The following is an 18,078-nucleotide window of genomic DNA, read 5'->3' on the forward strand; positions in this document are numbered from 1 at the left end:
GAGGCGGCAGACAGCTCGGTGCTGAGTGAGTTCTAAAGGGTGAGTAGCCGGAGAAGATACTTGTCTTGATAATCTAGAACCTAATACTGCACACTGCGATCAGAAACACCTGTTACGCTACTGTCCACAAAGCACAGCCAATCCTACCTGATACCTTCCACTCATTCAATTCTATTAATGTTTCCTCTTACATCACTGCTTACTCCTGGGACTTCTAAAACTAGGGCTTTGAAAACCGTTGGAGGAAGATGCTCTGGATTTGGAGAATGGATCTGGACCAGGAAGTACAAATGGGGCCAGGTAAAGCAGAGCTGGGTACAGTTCTTCAGGGTACCCCAAAACGGCATCAAGCAAACTCAGGATCAGGAGCCTAGTCTCCTGGAAAGCTTATCTGTTAATCCTCTCTCACATCATATAATATACTTAATTTCTTTCTAAAAATAATTCATATAATTATTTTTTTAACAGCAAATTGCCAATGATTAAAAAATACATTCTAAAGAATAGCTGATGAAAACCCCACAAAAAGATGAATGTTATAGAAAAACAAAGATTTCTGGTGCTAAGAAGAATAACATCTTTCTAAGTAAAACAGAGAGCAATCTTCAACGTCACATAAATCTGCTTATGAATAACAAATCTAACAGTAACAGGGTAGGTTGAAAATACCACCCTAGAAAAAACTGCCATCAAATCTCCAAAATAAAATGGAACAAACTGAATCACGTTTGCAGAATTGAGAGAAAAAAAACATATAAACATTTCTACTCAGGGCACATGAGATGCATGATTTTGCACATATTCAGCTGGTAAAATGTATTTAACTTGATTACTGGAAACACTGCGTCAGACTTTTGGAACTGAACACAACTTTTTTTGAAACAGGTAGAAACAGAGGAAGATTATTAAGTAAGTAACAGGCTACATACATGGTAGAGGCATTTACACTTCAGCAATCAAGGCAATTATCCGAGTTCCTCGACACAAAACTTAAGCTCATAGATGTGTACACACACACGCACTGATGCGCTGAAACAGAACACAGGACGGAGTCTCTCCTCTCCTCCCCGTCCCAGGCTGAGTGCTGGCTCCTCACTGTGCGCAGCCTCGGAGCTGGGGTGGCTGTAGGGGTGTGGAGGACTGACAGGGGACCCGGAGGATTCTTTAAGTCCCTACCCCCAAAGCATTCCCTTCCTAACCCCACATAACCAATTCATGAAGCGCAAAGGGACACACCTGCAGGGCCTCTTCAAAGCAGGGCACTGCAACCTATGGTGTGTGGGCTAAAATCGGACCCTATCTGTTTCTGTTCCACCCAGAAGCCAAAATTTTTCTTTTTTTGCTGAGGAAGATCTGCCCTGAGCAAACAACTGTGGCCAATCTTCCTCTATTATGTATGTAAGGCACCGCCACAGCATGGCCACTGACAGACGAGTGGTGGAGGTCCATGCCTGGGAACTGAACCTGGGCCGCCAAAGAGGAGCATGCTGAACTTAACCACTAGGCTACCGGGCCTGGCCCCCCAAACATTTTTAAAGATTGAAAAGAAAACCAAAACAGTAATATTTGGTGATATATGAAAAATATCTGAAATTCAAATTTCAGGGTCCATAACGTTTTACTGGAGCACAGCCACAGCCATTCCTCTCAGTTGTCTATGGCTGCTTTCTGGCTACAACGGAGAGCGGCTGTGACAGAGACCCCATGGCCCACGAAGCCTAAAATAGTTACTATTTGGCCCTTACTAGGCAACACATGCTGACCTCTGATCAGAGAGCCGCGGCATTCCAGGCCTTCACCGCCTGGGGACATGAGTGAGACAGGCCTCAGCTGAACTGCATGGTGACCCACTGCACGTCAGGAGTTGCACAGGCGCCACCAAAAACGGGCCTGACTCCACTCCTGCATCCACCTGGAAAACGCCGAGTGGGAGCCAGACAGAACGGTACTCTCTCTGAAGGAGCCCCCATAAGGATGGGCAGTGGGCTCCACGCATGGACGCACTCTCTAACACCAACAGATGTCTGTCACTGACAAACAAAGGGTCAGTCGGATCAGAATCAGCTGGGAGGCAATATGCTTTTCATGCATCTTTAGAGGAAAAAAAAACTGGTAGATAACCAGACATAAAACCACTATCTTCTATTATACTACTTAGGGAATTAAACATAGAAAAGACTTAATGCAGATTCAATTTTTAAAAAATCATTCTTTGAAGTTAAGTAATTTTGTGCAAACCTTTCTTCATAGAAAAACAAAGCGTTCCTGGGAAATTTTTTAAATTCTCTGCACTACCTATAAATTCCTTCCCCGTCCTCCCTTAAAATTCCACGTTAGGATTGAAAAAGTGACACGGGTGAGTGTTAAGAGAGCTCCGTTCAAGCTGAAAAGTCATGAAAAACATTTTTATTATTCAACCAGCTGATCAAGGAAATATCAAGAGAAAAATATAAAAACGGTGGCTTTCTTACTGTTCACATGTCATCAGAATTTCAGCGCTGACTAGACCTCAGTGTAACAGAAGAGTAATAAAAAGATATCATTTCTATATTACTGTTAGACACACACGTAACTTTTATATGTAAATTACAGAGAAATATTCCCGCCCTGCAGATACTTAGGGTATCGGTATGTATAGCGATCTTAAAACACGTGAATAAAAGAAGTTCAACAGTAGTTTAAACATTCAGCCTCGTTAACAAAGAAGCTGTGTAACTAATACTCCTCCAGAGGACAATTTAGTCAGCAGGGCACCAACACTATTCTTCTTTTATAAGTACTATCAGATCTATGATGCCTGGAAAGAACACAGAGACCTTACCGCATCTCATTCTAACCAAGGCACCTTCAAGCTACAGTGCTTCCATTTATCTTGCTGGAAAGCTGGCAGGTAAGGTAATTGCAAGGAGGACTCTTAAGGGGCTGGAGTACCCCTGCCCCACAGCATTCCTTACATCCTTCCTCTTTATTGATGGAGTGATGCGTAAAGCAACGACTTCACGGGCTCACGCATGTTAAATTTGGTATTTTGCCAGGACAATTTGCTCTGGCAAAATCTGGCTAGCAAGTTGGGCTTGCACTATTGGACACCACTCTGAATACTGACTACTTTCCAGCACGCTAAAAATAATCTAACTCCCACGATCAATGGCTCATTTATTTTTAGAAAATCAATACCTTAAAAAAAAAAGCTTGTTTTACTTTAAAACTTAATTTAAATGAAAGTTCCCTGCAAAGAGGCTCCCTTCTGTAACCATCATCCCTCCACTCTCAGCCCATGTGAAATTTTCATTGTAACCCAAGTGACAAGTACAAGGGATTTCACTGTACTTAGAGCAAAATGCCGCCAGGGAGCAATAACAATACTACCAGAATCTGACGAGAGGAACACTTACGAATTCGCAGAGAGCAGAGGTATGTTCCTGATTCAATATGATGGGATAAAGTGAGGGAAGGCAGCGACAGAGGAATGTATACGGGGACATGCCATGAAGGAGGAGCAGAGGAAGACTTTTTTTTTTAAAGATTGGCACCCGAGCTAACAACGGTTGCCCATTTTTTTTTCCTGCTTTATCTCCCCAAGTTCCCCCTGGTACATAGTTGTATATCTTAGTTGCAGGTCCTTCTAGTTGTGGCATGTGGGACACCGCCTGAACATGGCCCGACGAGTGGTGCCATGTCGGCACCCAGGACCAAACCTTGGGCCACTGCAGCGGAGCCACAGGGCCGGCCCCAGAGGAAGACTTTTTAGAGATCTGCATATATATAACAGACATACAACATTAAGTATAAACATTCTCTCAAGTCTACATAGTGTATATGATCCTCTCTAAAAATATATATATATACATTTTTGAGGAAGATTAGCCCTGAGCTAACTGCTGCCAAACCTCCTCTTTTTTTTGCTGAGGAAGGCTGGCCCTGAGCTAACATCCATGCCCATCCTCCTCTAATTTATACGTGGGATGCCTACCACAGCATGGCTTTTGCCACGTGGTGCCATGTCCACACCCAGGGTCTGAACCGGTGAACCCCGGCCCGCCGAGAAGCGGAACATGCACACTTAACCGCTGCGCCACCAGGCCGGCCCCTCTAAAAATATTTTACATTAATATACTATGTCTTACTACATCAAAAGACATCTTTGGTTTTGATGGTATTCAATTTAGCTTACTAATGGATAAATTCAGTCAATGCTGGTGATATCTTACTGTCTGAAAGAACTGGGAATAAGGCAGAAAATTTTACTCCCTTGCTCAATTAAATAAGTGGGTTTTTCAAAAAAGCAAATCAATTTCAAAATACTCTAAGCTATGGTTCTCCATACAATTAGTGGATGGTATTAGATCAGCCACCGATAGAGAAATGCAATGCATCGTACACATTCCGGCATCTCTTGCTCAGAAGTGCCCCAAGAGAGCACAAGGATAAACACTGAATTAGAAACAGAGAAGATATTTCAATCAATGAGACTAGTTCAGGTCTCTTGTTTAAGGATTTTAATAGGATACAGTTAATGATTTCTCACTGTGATTCCCAGGGGTTTGAAGCACAGGTTAAAATGCCAGTTCAGTGGTCTTTAAAGAAGTCTCTTAGTCATCTTCAAAAGCAGAAATAGTGTCTGTGTTTTAGAACATTAACTATGAAATTCAGGTGTGTAGTTCTCTCTTTCTCTCTCCAACTAGACCCTAACTTTCTTAAGGGCAGCGACTCCTTGGGCCAGGTATGGTGTCAAAGAGAAGAGAGACTGGACTGGCCACTGGTGAATATCACCGAATTTATAAGCCCCACAGTAAAATACAGCTGCAAACACTACACAACATGAGCCAGCACATGCAAATATTTCTAAATATTTACCATAAACACTCTAGTGAAAACTATTGACTTTGCTATTGAAATTTAGCAATGCATTCTCAGACCTCTGTTTCCAATTAACATCATGAAGGCCAAGCACCCAGCTTCATTAGATGCTTAGCTCTGGAAACACACTGTAAAATAACTTCATACCTTCCAATCTTATTTCAGAACTATTGCTTTGGACATGTGACACAAATACACGTTGAAACTGATATTAGAAGTGAGCCAATAATTTGACTGACGTATACACAAAAGGAAAACCTCACAGTGACTCTAATTTCTGTGATGTTTGTAGTCTTCTTTTCAGAACGAACCTGTGTGAATAGCGTATTTTATGACACCCACCAAAGTCTCCGCTTTCATTGTCTAGAGAGCAAATGAGTAAAAGCTTAGACTTCCCGTCTAAATGAATTAAAAAATACAAAGGAACAGAAAGACAGAATCCATGAAGAAAATTCTCCAAAGCAATAATTTTTAGGCATTAAAAACATCTTCTTTCCAAGTCTTACATATACATATATATATATATATATATATATATATATATTTTTTTTACTTTGTATTTAAACATGTCCAAATAACAAATGTTTCTCTCTTCATTATATGTGACAATACATACAACGCATAGCCTTAAGATGTATGAGGTCAACTGGACAAAAAAAATATTTGATGCTAATTTTTAAAAAGTCACAAGCTCCCCAAATGACAAACCCATATCCAAAGCCAGGGACAACACAAGGAAAACTAATGAGTCAAAATTCATTTTAAGAGAGGTAGCCAAGAATCACTTTTTGGGGAAATGACTTTCACCCGATTCATTTGCAGTCTTTCTCCAGCAAATATTCCATTATGGGTAACTCTCATTTTAAAGGGACATTTACAGGATAATCAGCTAAACTGATACTTTACAAAAGCCAGATTCGGAGTTAAGCATACTATCATAAGCAAAAATCATTACAATGGTTATATTTTCTTTGAGTTTTAAAGATCAGCACCTAAAATAAAAGCTGGCCGCAAAGGTCCATGGGTTAAACGTCCCGACATGAAACGTGCCGCCATTCTAAATTTAGAAATGGTAAACAACATAAGTATGAAATATGCATCACGTAAGGGAAATTTTTTTCCATTGCACAGGCCTCAAGGGGATCCTAAATTATTCTCAGTTTTTGAACTCTGCCCAGGGAGAGTCCCTGCCCTTCAACTATTAAGAGTCTGGAGACGTAATGCAGGCTAGGAAGAACAAACGGACTCTCTAACACGGTATGGGCGGTCTTGAACTTAAAATGTGGTAAGAAAATTTATTTGTAGCTATCTTAGGTTGGATGGCATCTGAGACTAACTTTCACCTGGAAATAACATTATCCTTCTTGGTTACAATCCTAGGACGACCCTCACAAAGGACGATGACAACGACCACAGTCACGAAGATGCTGGGCAACGACAGCACGACTCGCATTGGCTTAGCGCCTTCTAACGACCAGAGACACTATGTACACTGCATTACAGGAGGAAACTAGAGGATCTTGTTAGCTCCAGTCCATTGTTCCTACCAGTCAAAATGTTTTTTAACTGATCTCATTGTCCAACATAGCCAAAACCCTTCCTGACCTCAAGACAAGGCCCATCACGAAAAAGACTCATGGTAAGTAACTGCTGGCCCTTTCTTATTCGAAGAGCAGTGGCATTTTAAAGGATAGCCTTATTAATACAAACGACAGACTACCTGTACAGGGAGATATTGAAATAAAGGGAGAACACTGAATAATCTGGGAGAGGCATTTGTACTGAGTGTCCTCCTTTGGCAGGCACGCCCTATCTAAGGTTTGCAGATGGAGCTGTGGGGATCGGGGGTGGGAGGAGGTGGAAAAAGAGGTGGAAGGCAGTTTTTACATGTGGGTGACATTTATATTTAAGCTGGCCTCTAGTAAGTGATCTTGTACACTCAAATGTCCTTCTTTCATGGAGACGCAATGAAGAGAGACAAACAGCTAAACAGATAAATTCTAATAAAAAGCAGAAATTCCATGGTGGAGGGGTGAATTAGTAAGTGTGGTGGAACACAGAATGGTATGTCTTCAGCCGGTGCATGTTTGCCCAGGGGCTGCTGCCTGAGATAGGTCCAGACAACGAGGGAAGGCGTGCCCTTTGCACAAGTGGTGGGCAGGAGACCGGAGCAGAGAGAACAATGAGCAAAGGCAAGAAGGACAGTGGGAGGGCAGCCACCTAGAGAAAGAACAGTGAGGAGATGAGGAAAGCTAGAAAAGAGGCTGAGTGAGAAAGGAGCAGGTGAAGAGGCCACCTGAAGGCAGCTGTGAATGCCCTCAGATGCCCACGCCAAGGACCACAGGCTTACATTTTTAGGAACTAGGGAGCCAACAGAGGTCTAAAAGGGGAGTTTTTTGTCTATTTTGTGAGGAAGATTGTCACCGAGCTAAGATCTGTGCCAATCTTCCTTTGTTTTATGTGGGATGCTACCACAGCATGGCCTGATGAATGGGCTAGGTCTGCACCCAGGATCTGAATCCGTGAACCCCAGGCCGCTGAAGTGGAGTACGCAAACTTAACCACTATGCCACTGGGCTGGGCCCTAAAAGGCAAGTTTTAATATTATCAGAGAAGGAAAAAAAATGCAGTGGGATGCCAAATAAGAAATGTTAAGCATTTTAAAGAAAACAAATCATGTTTTCACAAGTGTTTATAAAAGAATGCTTTAAACATGATTAAAATTACAGGGTCAAACTTAAGAATAAATTTGTAAAGTGTTTTTAAAAGTCTACATATTTTTAGCATTCTACAAAATTTAATAAATAAATGAACAACAACAAACAGTGCCTGAACAGCTACAGTCCAGGAAGAACAGCAGTGTGCTCTTTCGATTGCAATAATTCCACGAGTCTACAAAGTCCTCCTACTCATTTCAGTTACATGTAAGAATCAACAGATAAAACGAGCGGAAGGATAAACACCTTACCCCTAAAATAGCACAACAGTGTCTAAAAACGAATTATGAGTAACATTTGCCTTTAACAGGTTATATTCTTTATACCTGCTACTCCAAAACTGTTGGTGACAACATTTAGTGATAAAGAGGGAAAATCAACTAATGATGTCAGGAGGAGGGATGTGGTTTTATAGACGTCAAGACCAGGTATGAAACTATAAGTAAGAATGACCCATGTGCTATGAAAGCAAATTGATAAACTAACAAGATCTGTAAATATGTAAGATTTAGTTTGTCCGCTGATACCAGCTTTTATTACTGCAAGCACACCATAAATCTTTATAACAGAAAAGCAATCAACATCACCGTTTGCATCTCTCGTGGTAAAAAAAATGACTGTTTACATTAGAAGTACAGTGCTCAGCACGTAGAAATTCGGAAAATAAAACTTAAAAACGAAAAGGCACGAACCCTCAGGAGACATTTATTTCTTCAGTATACAGCAACAAAATGCTTTAAAAACTAAGACCTATAGGAACCGCAAATAAATTAGCAACTTAAAAAAACAGAGAAACACACAACTCACAAATTGTACTGAGTCCACGTGGAATAAAGGGAAGTTTTATATGTAGAATACTACTAAAATTTAGTTAGTTTGACATTTTCCCCATTCACATGAATCATATGAACAGACATATTTGCTCTACATCCTCCACCGGATTTTTATAAACTTTTTATTTTGAAATGACTCTAGACTTACACAAAAGTGGCAAAGATAGTCCTGAGTGTTCCCATGTACTTTTCACCCAGCTGCCTTTACGTTAACATTTTACATAACTATGGCACATTTATCAAAACTACGAAATTGACATTGGTACAATACTATTGATGAAAATACAGACAATTAACATTTTACCAGCTTTTCCAGAATGTTCTTTTTCTCTTCCAGGATCCAATCCAGGAGTTCCCCTTACATTTATTCCCCATGTCTCCTTAATCTCTTCCAATCTGTGACAATTTCTCAAATCTTTCCTTGTTTTTTCACAACTGTGACACATTAGGTCAGGTGTGTGTCACACTGGACACGCTCATCAGGTACTTTGTAGAATGTCCTTCAATGTGCATTGGTGTCACTCACGATTAGACTGGGGTCACAGGTTTTTGGGAAGAATACCGTAGAAGTGAAGTGTCCTTTACACAGCATCCTATGGGGGTATGACATCAACATGAATCTTTACAGCGGATGTTGACTTTGATCGCGTGGCTAAGATGGCATTGGCCAGGCTTCTCCACTGTCAACTTCCTCTTTTCCCCTCTCCACTCTATTCAGGCGAAGGGAGTCACTAAGTCCAGCCCACACCGAGGGAGGGGAATAAAGATTTGTCTCCTGGAGGTGGAGTATCAAAGAATTTGAGGATCTATGTTAAAACCGTACAGTCAGTGGTAAACATTGGGGGGATATATTTAAAGCTATGCAAGTAGCCTGTTTCGCCTTAAATTCTGCCTGCATATTTTAGTATTTATCAGTGGATCTTGCCCACGGCATTACACTGGTATTCTCATGTTGACTTTCTATTTCCTTCATTCCTTCCACATTTATTATTTGGAATTCTGTAAGGAAGAGCTGTCCTGTCTCTGTTCATATTTACCGATAGTCAAGATAATTATTTCTCCTCCGTATGTTTTCTGGTGTAACTTAAGTCCCTTTACAAGGAGATGAGCTCAGACTCTCATCAAGAGTAAATGATAGTAGTATGTCCAACTGAGATTTAGTGATTATAAAACTTTGGAGAAAAAGATGCACTTTATGCTTTTCCAGACACAGCTAGTGGGAATACAAATTAATACAACCACTTTGGACAATGACTTGTAGGCATATTGTAAAGGTAAAGATGCATTTGTCTTATGACCTGTCCACGGCCAGGTTTATATTCTGGCACACGTACATGAGGAGACACAGAGAAGCACAGAAGCCTTGTATCCTAATAGCAAAAAATTGGAGACAATACAATTTTCCAGCAATATCAAATAGAGATGTAGCCAGAAAATGGGATACCATACAGCAGTGAAATCGAATGAACTGGAACTAAAAATACGACTATGAGCCTCACAAACGATGTTGATAGAAAAAAGAAAAAACCGAAGCAGCAAGATGTCACTAACACAGGTGAGAAGGCAAAACCCAGGAGTGGACCAGAGACAGCAGGTAAATTCAGAGTCTAGATCAGAGCAGGGGACAAAGACCAGAAGAGACAGTGAGCGTGGGGAGCAGCGCTGCGGATGAGAAGGCGGACGGCAGAGGAAGGAGGAGAGGTGGGACAACTTCATGGTCCCCGCCACCTTCACCACGGCCAACATCTACCTTGGCGAGCTGGTCTGACCCGCAGTGAACCTCGGCACCGGTCACTCGACGAAGCCCTCCTTCCCTCCGAGAGCCATCCCAGACCGTCCTGGGGTAAGGCCTTCCCTGACAGCTGCACTCCCCCAGAATGAGCTGCAGAAGCTCCTTCCTCTACGATCCACGTCATATTCATCCACTACAGACTTTTCTGGCGAGTATTAATGAGCTGTTAGCACCTGCCACCGTCCAAACTCTGGAGTAAGACGACTCGAATTCAAACGTGAGCTTCGCCACTTACTAACTGACCGTGGGCAACACACCTGACCTTTCTGTGCTTCACTTTCCTCATCTATAAAATGGGGAAAGGTCAGTATTGGCCAAAAACTGTTGTTGTGAGAATTAGGGGAGAAATTATAAGGGAAAGGATTCGTGCAGCAAGAGCTCAGCGAGTGTGAGCTATGATCAGTATTAACCATGAGGGAGAGGCTGTGAGGCAGAGAGCCCGGATGGTGTGTAACTGGGGATACAATGCTATCAACAGAGAGTGGCTCACAGAGTGAAGAGAAGGGGACACCTGTCCTCCCCCTTGTTTTCCTAATCTCAGCGGACGCTGACAAGGCCTCTGCAGGCACCACTGGAACCAAATCCAGCAGGAGGTAGGAATCAGGTTTAAAACGGAACCCCAGACAGCAGCAACCAAAAGGGGAGAGAAATTCTACGTCAAAGAGGCATCTCTTCTCATTTTTCAGGTGAGCTCACTGGATTAATCATTCAAAAGCCCCTTAAGGAGTGAGGCAAGGACTGCCTGCACTCTGTTTATGAACACAGGTTTTCAACAATATTTCTATTAGTGAAGTTGTAACAAATATTCTAGTACTGGCTAATAGTTGAATGATAAGAAAAACACCCATACTGACTCCCTATTTAAGAATCACAAATAATAAAATGTTACCACAGAGAGATGATTATGCTGCGGTAGAAAGAGCACTGGATGTTAGAGGGTTTGAAGTTGGTGCCATCATTGACTAGCCATGGGCAAGAAAATCTAATCTTCTATTTGGTTGTAAAATGGGGATTATAATGCTTACTTTGTCAATGGGTCAATATAAAGAACAAAGCAAATGATACGCAAATTGTGAAGGACATCACTTCAAAATATAAGATGCTATTATTTTCCTGATGCTAAGTTATATATTAGACATAGGATTCGAATCAGTCCTGTCTTAAAGAAAAGGTTAGAAATAGAATAACAATGAAATAAATACTAAGGCCACATCAGTTTGAATCCCAATTTCCTTCTTTAAATGTCTACCTCGCTTTATAAAAATAAAGCCAAAAAAAATCTACAAACAAGAGCTATTTCATTTCTTCAGTATTTAAAGATTTGAAGATCGTTTTCAATTATCTCATTAAAAATAGAAATAGTCTAATGACTTCATTATAACAGAAAGCTGAAATTTTAATGTTTTCACAGAAATGATTTTTAAGACTTCTGAGTCCTTTAGAAAGAAGTAGAGAATCCAGAATTTTCTTCCCATGATTAGCCTGCATTACATTAGACTCCATTACAACTGGAAACATTTTGTGAAGACTATTTTTATATTTTAAAATGAAATTCAATACATACAATACTCCCCAAAAAGTCAAACTCAAAAACATGCATTCCTTATTTTCAGTTATGATTCACAGACTCACTTAGGTAAGAGGCTTCCAAAATGAGTCACTTTTCGTCTCTGTACAGGGACAGCCAGTCACTTCACACCTCAAGTGCTAGCACTCAAGAGCAATTTTACATAGTAGCTTTTCCTAGGAGCATTTTATAACATATTATTTCAAAATCTACTTCTCAAAAGGAGGTGGTCATAAACCTATTCAGGATTTCAGATAGAAACTTTCGATACAGATAATAATAATAACGATAATGATATGATATGATATGATATGATAATGATATGATAATGATAATAATAATAACAATGATGATGATAATAATATCAATAAGGGCCTGAGTGAGGTCTGGACATCTGGGTGGTTCATCCCTCTCACCAGAGCCAGCTGTGTTCCACGCAAGGGTATTCCTGTGCCTCACACCTACTAGTAATTATCCTGTCGCTTGGAACACGGTCCCAACCCCACGAGTAGAATAAAGGGTTTTCCCCGATGATCACTTGGTCCACTACAAACCCTCTCAAAGACAGCAGAAACAAATGGAGAGAGGATTCCGACAGGCACAAGGGTAAAATTCACATTTCTTTTGCCTTCTAGAACCTTTCAACAGGGAAAAAACCCTAAGTCACCTGACTTTCCAGCCCACCATATTTCCTAATCTCTCTTCATCCCAGTAAATCATAAGTTTTGAAATACAATCGGACTTAAACTCTGGTCACCAGTCTATAAATCCCTGGAAAGTGCTGTGGAGCCTCTTTCCGAATCTCTGCATCTTATTGCCCCCTCTCGTGAAACCCGCTCCTACACAGCTCTCTTAGATGTTAGTGATCTTTCTGACATTTGTAATGTATCATAACAGTGTTCTCGCTGTATGGGGGACAGTGCTGACAAAGAATCTGGGTTCCAGAACCACACAGCTGACCCTAAGCCCAGCTCCTCCTTCACTAACTCGGGCAGTGGCGGAGCCCCACAAGCCCCCAGCTCTCATCTGAACGTAGGACGGGGACAACAAAAGTCGTGACCTCACAGTGTCGTTGAGGGAGTTAAATGAGCCGCTGTACATAAAGCCCCAGAGAGGAGCTCACTGAATATTTACAGTACTGTAGGTTTGTAGTAATAATAGCAGTTAAAAGCGTGAATTCTGGCGTGAGAGCAGTCTGAAACTGAGTCCTGGCTGCACCATTTCTTCACCCAATCTTGGGCACATTAATTTACCTCAGTGAGCCTCAGATTCACCACCCAAAAACTGCAGAAAATATTACTTATGCCACGGTGAGGATTAAATGTAATTAAGAATAAGAAGTGTTAAACATCCAGTCAATAAACAGTTGCTATGCATAGAAATGCATACATACGCATATAAACATATACACATTTCAGACACAGTTTGGCTTTTTAACACAGCTTGTACCATAAAATATATTTTGAGTACAGGATAAAGAATTTGCAAATGACTTTTAGAAAATCATCTCACTTACAAGATTGGGTGAGTAAATAGTAGGGACATGAATGCATCCTTCTACTCTTTAACAAATATTTACCGGGTAATTAGTGTTAGGCAAATAGTTATGTTAACAATCAATATGACACTAAGTAAATAGCCTTTGGCACTTCTTTACAATGTAGTGTTACCAATGACAAACACTGCATGCCAAAGAGGGCACTGATTGCAAAAGGTAATGTGCCCAGGTTGGGAAGTCTTGGTTCAAATCTTCCCTTCATCACTTCCTAGCGGTGTGAATTAGGCGAATAAATTAATATCCCCAAGCCTCAGCTTCTTCACCTATAAAACGGGTCTCTGTCTCGAAGATGCTGAGAGAACTAAATTAGTTTAGTAAAGAATCCATTTAATAAATATTAGCCATCATGATTTTGATTTTTATTATATCACATAGTATGGAGGTAAATTTAAAACACGAAGTAACAAGAAAACCAGATGTTTAAAACGGCAAAAAAGTTAGAAACCACCTAAATGTCAATTTAGTAGTGGGCTATTAAAAATATATAATTAAAAATGGATATTAAAAATGATGTAATTTTAATTAAAAAGATTGCTGAGTGAAAATCAGATAACAGCAGAAAACAAACATGATCTGATGTAAAATAGTATAGAATATTATATGAATACATATATTTACATGTACATACAAAATATATGTGAGTGTGTACATTTTTTAACGCCTAAGAGATAGCAACTGATGCTCAATAAAATGTTAACAGTTATTTTAGGTGATTGTATCAAGGAGGATTTCCTCTTTCTTCTTTGTACTTGAGCAATTATCATTTTAATAAATGCTAAAGCTTTTTGGTAGCAGAAATAAAACAAAAGAGGGCCTTGGAGATTTTAACAGTCTTTAACACGCAGCCACGGTACAACTTAATGAACAGAGTATTAATTTATGCCCACTGTGAGGCAAACAACAAACGAACTTTAAAAAGAAGCCCATTCAAAAGATGGGAAACAGTTGAATAGCAATAGCTTGAAATCATATTAGTATTTTCAGAATAGATGTTAAAACAGTGCAAAAGTATATGGTAATAAAATGACAAGACAAAGTCGGACAGATTAACAATTATGCTCCCATGCACAGTTTTCACATTTTATCAGGCTTAGATTTTTTAATAAAGTTTTCCTCGTGGTCTCCATTAGCGAGTCTGTTTATACATATCTGAGTTAAGATGGCTGAGGAAAACTTAAAAATAGGGTATTAAGTAAGTAGAACAAAGCAAAAAGATAAATATTGATTTTAATAGTACGGCCTTTGGATATAGCAGGCCCCAGCCTCAGAACGCAGCTGCCCACAGAGATGAACACAGAGCAAATACAGACACAGGTACTTCCAGCTAGATGGGTCCTGCAGAGCTTGTCCCCCCAAAACGGCCAGCTTGACCCTGAAGATCCCCAGAATTAATAAAAGTCACGTGCCTATCAAAACTTTAAATAGAATCCAATACAGATTGTTATTTTGTCATTGTTGGCAACATGGAAGAAACAAGACCAATCCTCAGGAAATACTGAAGGCCACTGCTTCAGGCTCGTGCGCCTCCCGCCTAGAACTCCATACGGAACACTCCTGCCAAGGGTCATGTTTGAAGAGTTCCATGTTCAACATTATTGGCTTTCTTTTACTTTCAAAGAAAATGACAATTTTTAACACAATTCTCTTTGTGAATTGATGCTTTTAAATTTCCTGTTTCATTTGGAAATCGTAGAAGAAAGCAAACAAGCTAGAATAAAACAGGGTCTTCAAGTCTCGAAATGGAGTTGAAATAATCAGCGTACTATAAATCATAATCTGAGTTAAATCTGTTCTCCTCAGCTCATGGTAACCCTCAGAACGAGGAACCACGTGAGACTGCTTGGTTGTGCCATATGGGTCCATCGGCCGGTAGAATGTGACACGCCTTTCCATGATCTGTCCTCATATCGAATACACTGTCTCTTCTTGCCTTTCTGTACCCCATCCTCTTCCGAATTTTCCTCAACGCTGCTAAGTAGATAAGACATTGTTAAGGAAAAAAATGGGTTTTGGCTCTGAGAATAAAAGCAATATATATTTTTTAAGTGTGTATATAAAGATTGGTGAAAACTACTCATGAATTAAATAAAAGAGGAGCGAAGGAGAAATGTAAAACTACTACAAGCAGAGCAATCTGTTACGAGCTGAATGAGTGCCAGTTTGTGGGCCTCGGGGCTCCGTAGGATTTCTCTGTACAGTGCCAAACTCCAACAATATTGTTATGGTTAGAAAGGAATTTCTCACAAGCGCTAACAAAGGCAGAAGGTCATAAATAAACCCAGCAGGATTGCCTTGTCAGTTCTCTTTATTAGCGCTGCAGGCACTTGCTCTTCTATGGGCTTCTTACAGGTTCATTTAAGTGTAAGAGTTCCTCCTCGAAAATTCACATACTCGTAAATAAAATGGTCCTTAATCTGGCAAAGAAAAACACTTGAAAAGTAAGTAAGAAAATCCGTCAGCAAGCCAAAACGCAAAAAGGACAGAAACATGGCAAAGGACGGCGCTGAGCCTGGCATTGCTGAGAAGTGGAATACCGTACCTCCCGGCCTTAGCACCCCAGCAGCGGCCGACAGGATGCCCTGCTTTCTCACCCCAGTGACAGTCTGCAGAATCCTATCTGGGCAGGAAATGAAGCTGAGCTCCTAAACTGATGCTGACATGTGTTATAAACTGAGGAAAGCACAGCTGTGTGATCATTACTGCAATTATAAAGTGACATTTAGTGTTAACTTTATTTTACTGAAGATTTGTAACTAGTAACCAAAAAAAGGAGATGCAAGTCTATTAATGATGGGAAGCGATGTTGATTTTTAGCAATTAAAAAAATAGAAATATGTTACTGGGTCTTTAAAGATGAGCATTACCTTTTGCATAAGATAAATCGACATCTTTGAGCTGTTACCAATGCCTCTTAATAGAAGAGAAGATTTAGTTTTGTAATATTTAAAAAATTAGACGCAAATCTCAATTCTTTCTCCATTTTATGTCCTTGTATTCTAAGAAGAGCGGAGAATATCAAACTTCCAAATATCCCAATACAGATATTAATTCAAAGGAGAAAAGATCGGATAAACTTGATTTCATTTACTAATAACTCAAAACAAAAATATACTCTTCTTCAGCAACAAGTATATTTAATAGTGTCATTTACTTTCTTCAAACAGAAAAAAACCAAAAGGAATATTTTCAAGTAATATAGCTCATTATTCTGAAAAAACAAATGAGAATCCCATCAGAAAACAAAGAAGAAAAACCCTCAGTAGTACCACTATACAGAGCCAACCAAATTTGAACATTTTGCCCCATTTCCTTCTAGTCTTTTTTCTTAGGTGTAGCAAAACAGCATATCTTTAAGCTTAACATGTGTGCAAAAATAAATAAGGTACCACCTGACCTACTTGCCAGCTTCTATCAAGAAAAGGAACATTTTGTTTCCCAGCTGATTTTCAGTTTTATAATGTGTGTCTTTTTTTTTATGTAATTGTAAATTTAGAAAATTGCAATAAGTGTTCCACATCACCCCTTTTAAGAGAACAGTTAAAGCTCCCAAGAGAACAATGTTGTTCTCCGAGGCCAGGATGCTGGGATGCTGTTTGCGTAGTTACTGAGTCAGTCACAGAAACTGGGTTGTTAACTGCTGGGGTGTTACAAAGAAAGGTATGTTTGCAGAATTATTTTTCACTGGCTTGCAGCCTCTCATTACCTACCACTCGTGATTATTAGTGTCAAGCTGATGTGGAATTCTTCACAGAGAAAATTCTCCATGTTTGCTTTAGATACTGGCAATTGGTCTCTGTGCTCAGCATTCAAACGGGAATGCCCTTGAACAACATAATATTACCGGTACAGGAATCCGAATAAATGCTGAAAAGAGGGGAGTTTAAGTGTTCAAGAGGGTAAGACACCGAGACAGGCTTCACTTTACATTGGTGGGGAAACTTTTCTGGAGAACATTTCTGAAGCCGCTAAGTAATTGCATTAACCATAGCCTAAACAAGAAATCTGTGGTGTTAAATTTGCGATAGGCTGCAGACATCGTATACATTTTTCAGTTAGTACCTTTATAACCAGGTGGCCCACAGTTGACAATGTTAGGCCATAAAGAGCCTTCAGGAACTTACTACCGAATATTCTGTCAAGAGTAACAACTAATAAAAACGAGGCTCCCAAATCTGACACGCTCAGGACATGAACAGTACATAAAATGAGCTACTTTTAGACTTCGACAGCTAACCCACTCTAGTATTAACCAAACTAGACTTCACCAATTCTTAGAGCTGTTGTAGCAGATGTGAAGAGGGCTTAGATCCAGCGTTTCCGGTAGAAACGTGCTAGAAGATAAATACTACAACGTGGGGGGAGTGAGGTCTGCTCCCTGGGAAGAGAAACACTTAGGAGGGACTGTTAGGAACCGGACAGAATTTTCAGAACGAAAACAAAGCCACAGTAAACATATGCTCCTATGCTGTGTTTGTAAAATGTGAAACTGAGGTCCAGAGAGGCTGAATTATTTATATCAAAAGCACGCACAGGTTTTGTGGACCCAGACTACATTAGAAGGCCGTTTTCTGGGTATACTCATTAACAACATTACCACTGACATTGATGGCCCCATTCGAGAGTTCAAAGGACACGGTGTGTGTGTGTATGTGTGCGCCCGCACATGTGCGCACTACTCAAGAGAGCATACATATTTCTACTTAAGCATGTTATCTAATAGTTATTATTATTTCACACTTCATATCCAGGTA

The 18,078-nt window shown here is 40.1% G+C and overlaps 1 protein-coding gene across 27 annotated transcripts in view; it reads right to left on the reverse strand.

Annotated features, from left to right (window-relative positions):
* Positions 1-18,078, reverse strand: part of ARID1B (AT-rich interaction domain 1B) — a 413,537-nt gene that overhangs the window by 121,365 nt on the left and 274,094 nt on the right. The window lies entirely within an intron of this gene.

Source organism: Equus przewalskii, chromosome 32, assembly GCF_037783145.1.
Source record: "Equus przewalskii isolate Varuska chromosome 32, EquPr2, whole genome shotgun sequence".
Taxonomy (NCBI): domain Eukaryota; kingdom Metazoa; phylum Chordata; class Mammalia; order Perissodactyla; family Equidae; genus Equus; species Equus przewalskii.